Genomic DNA, 6015 nt, shown 5'->3' on the forward strand with positions numbered 1-6015 from the left:
TGTGACTGGGTTCTCTCAGTTCTATGAGAGTTTATTTAAGGAATTCATTGTCAACATTCCTGAGGATATTGTTGATAAGAACAACATGGAATTTTGTAAAGTGTTTGTGAGAGGTAAGTGTATCACAATCTCTCCAACTGTTATTAACAATTTTCTGGGAAGAAGAGTTAAGGGTGCAGGTGAATTGGAAGCTACAGACAATGAGGTCTATAGAGAAATTACAGCAAGGCAGGTGAAAGGGTGGCCTATTAAAAAGCATCTTCCTGCTGGGAAGTTGACTGTCAAGTATGCAATATTGCATAAAATAGGAGCTGCAAATTGGGTGCCTACCAACCACATTTCCACAATTTCTAATACCCTTGGAAGGTTTATTTTTGCTGTTGGAACCAAACTTAATTTTGACTATGGTAGATTTATGTTTGAACAAATCATCAAGCATGCATCTACTAATGCAGTTAAGCTTCCTATTGCCTTTCCCTCTATGATTTGTGGGATTATCCTGAAGCAACACCCTAGTATTCTGAGTTCTAATGACTTACCTAGTAGAAGGAAACCTGCTCTGTCTGTGCACTATAAACTGTTTGAAGGCAGTCATGTCGAAGACATTGTCATGACATCTGCCATGAAAAAGCCAGCCTCAAAAGTTGGAATTATTGCTGAGCTGAAGGAGACTTGTAAAGAGCTGGGTGAAGGGATAAGGGTAGCAACAGCTAGGAAACAATCGTTGGAAGCATTGATTGCAAGCTTGGAGCAAGCTGAAGGGGAAAATATTGATCATGCTAAGGAAGCTAAAGCCCACACCTCTAGTGAGAGGTCTGCAACTAATGATGAGACAAGTGGCAATTCTGTTTCTAGTGTTGATGAAGCTGCAAGCTCAAGCTCCTCTGATTAGCTCCTTTGACTTTGGTCCCTAGTAATGTGATAGTGTTCATTGATGTGATGGTTTTTATTGATGTGATGGATTTTCTCGTTTTTGGCAATTCTGTTTTGCTATTTTATTGGTTTGTATCTCAGCTTGCTTACAGATGAATATGTACTTGGTTTTGTAACCCTTAACTTTTGACGTTTTGGTTTATGACTGAATAGACATTTATTTTGTCTCTTTGGTCTCTTTTGGATAAAAGGGGGGAGAAGTAGCTATATGATGTTTGATGTTATGTTTGATACAAAGAGGGAGAAGTGTTATGTCTGTGTGAAGCAGATTGGTGCTTGGTGTAGACTAGCTGAAGAGGGGTGGTGTGTTCTGAGCACAAGCGCATGTGTGTTTACTAGTTGCTATTTTTGCTAGTAATGTGTATATGTTTACTTCTGCTGTTGAACTGATACTTTATTTGATTTCTTGTGAATGTATGATCTGATGTATGTTTTAGCCAAAATTTGTCAAAGGGGGAGTTTGTTGGTTCTATGTGTTGGCATCAATTTTGGTAAAACTTAGAGTTATCACAAGTTGTCACGCGTGTTGTCTTGACATGTGATATCAGCTTCCTGTAGGATGTTTAAATATGGTTGTGCAGGATTTAGCTAAGATGTCAGACCCGATGTTAAGACATGTGTATACAGAACATTCAGTCTGAATGTTATGTATCTTGATATTCCGCTTTTCATGCAAATCTGTGTGTGCTTATGTGGAGATTGAATGCGCTATTCAAGGAGTAATTTGATTTAAAACCAGAATGGTCTATTTTCCAATAAGGGATGATTAGCTGTTGTTTCTTAGGAGATACGCGAGGAAAATAGAATTAGGGTTTTATGTTGCCCAGGCCCATTCAAAAAGCTTCTATTTAAAGGCAATGTAAAACCTGGTTTTAGACACACAAGAGACGAACGATAAAGAGAGAGAGTTTTAGGGATTTAGCCTTGTGTGAGCTTGTGTATTGTGAGCCATTCATTCATCTTGGTGATGTATGAATTGGACTGAGTTTTGTATTGTATTTTGTCCACTCTAAGCTTTGAAGCATGAGTGTTTGTTTACTTGGTTGAAGCTTTTAAACAAGATCAAGTATGTGTCCTTGAAGTGTGTCTTCTTTCTTTTGTATTTGTTTTTATATCACTACTGTGATTGAGGGGGAGTGAGTTGGGTCTCATATCTAAGAGTTCTTAGATAGAAGTCACACGAGTAGAGATTGGGTGAAAAGACTATAACTTGAAGTTGTTTATTGAGAGTCTTTGAACTAATTCTGTTTAGTGGATTTCCTTCCTGGCTTGGTAGCCCCCAGACGTAGGTGAGTTTGCACCGAACTGGGTTAACAATTGCTTGTGTCGCTTGTTCAATTGTTTCTTTGTTTTTATCCTATTTATATTTTATTTGTTGTTCAGATATTAGTGTCGTGACATTACCTTCGATATCTTATATCTGATACCAGAATTTCACTTAACATGGATAGTAGTTCAGGAAGAGATTTGTCCATATCATTCATATTGAAATTAAGGACAAATTGAGTGAAGCTATCTGGCAACGATTGCAAGATCAAATCAGTCGCAAGTTCCTTTCCGAGGGGAAATCCCAACCTCTCAAGGTTCTCCACATACCCAATCATCTTGAGCACATGGGGACCTACATGGGCTTCCTTAGCTAACTTGCCTTGAAAAAAGGATTTTGAAACTTCAAACCTCTCATGCCTTACTTGCTCTTAATATAGCATCTTCGGGTGTTCGATCATATCGAACACTGCCATGTTCTCATGTTGCTTTTGCAACTATGAGTTCATGGTAGCTAGCATGAGGCAAGCAGTTTCATTGGCATCATCGACATGCTTCTTATAAGCATCTCTTTCTACCTTAAGTATATAACTAGGAGGTTCCTCTCCAGGAACAGGTTTCTCCAAGACATACAGCTTTCTATCATGTTTGAGGATAATCCTCAGATTTCGGTGTCAATTCAGAAAATTTGTCCTGGACAATTTTACCTTATCAAGGATTGATTGCAAAATGTTGTTAGAGGTGCTTGTTGTCATGGTAATCTACATGAAAAATAATGAAAATATAAGTATCACTAAAATAACATATTTAATTAGGCCTTTAATTAAATATGCTCCCACTATTTTACTCAAAACAAATGACCCTCAACATTTGATTCAAAAAATCCCGTTGGAAGATTTTCTAGTGGGTCGAGATCCACATTTCACTTTGTTTTAAGTCCGCGTAGGCGGATTACACAAAACTAGGCTATTTAGGTAGGAACTCCTTCCAATTGTATCTAATACAACTCTCGAACATTTTAGTTGGGTGAATAACTCCTTATTCCAATCCATCATATGGATCATTTCCAACTCTTGCTTATAAACATATATAATCTTATTATAATTTGTTTAATTAAGTTTGACCCATTGTTTTAGCAATTGGATATTACAATTATCACATCGCACCTTACTAATATAGAACATGCACCTCGCGTAGGCGAAACCTACATTATTCGATACTAGTCTTGATGAGTGCTAAAAATTGGAAAGCATAAACTTAATATTTAATTTGAGGGAATTTGCAATTATTCCGATCTCACTGGCTTATTTATCATATAAATCGTCTCTCACATGCATCAACATGCATACAAAATGAAACAGTTATGGCCCCTAGCGCAATTGTTCTCCCAAGCCAACGAGAGAACTTAAGCTAACCTAATAAAGATCTAAGCTTCTCCAAACAAGATCTTCAAGGTTGTCCTCCTTTGATATTGTATTCTTCTCTTTCTTCATAACATTACATTACATAAAAGAAACTCGTTTTACATACGATGGAGTGAGATGAGAAAAGAAGTTACATTAAGAGATTAAAATAGAGGCACGACATGCATGTCGTATTTTAAAATCCTCAAACAAAATAAAGGAAAACTAAGGCCATAACCGATCACCACAAAGACAATAATAATAAACACATTATTATTATTAATTTAAATAAACCAAATTAAATTTCGGCGACTGATCACACTACGCAAAGAAACTCGTTTTACATACGAGGGAGTGAGATGCAAAATTTTAATGAACAATTCATTTGAAATCGGCGTCGATTTTCGCATCAACACTTGATACTTTAAAGCATAAATCTTGCACAATCACAACCCTAATCGCATAACTCTTTGACATCACAACCCTTGTACCGTCATGAACCATAATGCACAAATTGCATACCGTCAAACACGCCTCGATTGTTAATTCAATATGATTGATCAACACGTCATTGCTTCACCATACTTTCGTCGGATACCAAAGAAAATGACTATTGATCGCTCAAATGAAAATAACCATTAAGTGTTTGAATGAACGAAATAGTATATCATATATACTGTATTTTGCATCAGAATTACTTATATCATATATATAACTTGATCGATCTCAATTGTGTAACCTATGGACGATTGATGTAATGCTGCTTCACCATACTAACATCGGATTCTGCAGCATAGTCAACATCAATCATCCAAATCGTACACACATGATGCCAAATTTAATTACTCGTTTATTATTTAATTCATTCTGTATTTTAATTGTATTAATACAAAAAATATAGAAAATAAACAGGTATCAGATGCATGGTTTTGTAAGTGGCTCTGATACCACTGAAGGAGAATAGCGATCCAAAACGCAGCAGAATTTAAAATTTTCTCCTTTAATGATCCTTACGAATGGGCATGATCAGTGAAAGAAATCATTACCTCTTATGGAGATTGAATCCTTTGATGCAGATCTAAGGCGTGATCACAAATGTTGAATGGTGACAACGCCTCTACTCAGTCCATACAAACGGATTCCTTCAATCTCAGTGCTAGTTGCTACGAATGAAGGCTTTGAGTGAGAGAGAGAGAGAGAGAGAGAGAGAGAGAGAGAAATGAAATTTTGATCTAATCCAATGATTATGCACAAGGGTTCTATTTATATTATGTCTATATTGAACACAAGGCATAGACCGTGTCATCCTTGTCCAATTCAATATTGGGCACGTAGACATTTATCCTGTTACGCAGGATGGGCAAATTCTATCTAGATCACTCATGTCCCTCAGCATGCTTCGTGGAGTACCCATCAATTATCTTTATGGTCATCCAGTTATGGACAATGTTTGATCAACAATAAATCACTCGACTCTATATTTGGGGTCCATAGTGGTTTCAGGTAGAAGGGTGGTATACACCATTATCACCATGAGAATAACTTATGACACTTTGCATAACATTCTATGTATTATTCTCATAGCGGGTCAATCCAGTATAAATATTAGTCCTAATATTCATACCTATGTTTAAGACTTGATAACTCCTTATCCATGATCCATGAGATGTGATCATCAGTCTATATACATAATAGTCTTAATGCTTTAATGTTATCCCACTTCACAATAAAGCTCGACTACAAATACTTTAAGAATATTATCCTTATGTTTAATGGGATCTTGTGATCAAGTCACACTTGATACATTAAACAGACTACCTATTCTAGGGACTTTATTAAATAAACATAATAAAGAAAAAAACCTTTTATTATTAATAAATAATTCAATACAAGTACCAAAAGTATTGGCTTATAGGGCTTACACCAACGTATTGGTGGTTCTATTTCATTGGAATTCGATGGTGCAGTTTGATTGGATAGTGTGTTGGCTAATTCATTCAAGGTTTGGTACTCTGTCATCAACCCAAAAGTCTGTTGAGGTCAATATCACAAGCAACCTTGACATTATCACCATCAACCTTAACCATAACCTTCTCACCAGCAACCTTGGCCTTCATAGAGGTCTTCTCAGAAGTTTTCTTAGAGGTACCAGAGGCATCACAGGATATAGAGGATCACTTTTATTTGATATTTTGCTTAATTGTGGTGTTTTGGTTATCTCATATTTGATTACAATGAGTAATAATAAATATCGTTATCTTCAGTCTGTTAGTGTCCAACTCAATCGAGAAAATTATCCTTATTGGAGTTATGTAATGAAAAAAAATTGAAAGGAAAAAATGTGCAGTTATGATGATGGAACCTCTGTTAAACCTACAAATAAAAAGGATGAAAAATATGTAAAAGAGTTGGA

The sequence above is a fragment of the Lathyrus oleraceus genome, chromosome 1 (assembly GCF_024323335.1).
Source record: "Lathyrus oleraceus cultivar Zhongwan6 chromosome 1, CAAS_Psat_ZW6_1.0, whole genome shotgun sequence".
Lineage (NCBI taxonomy): Eukaryota > Viridiplantae > Streptophyta > Magnoliopsida > Fabales > Fabaceae > Lathyrus > Lathyrus oleraceus.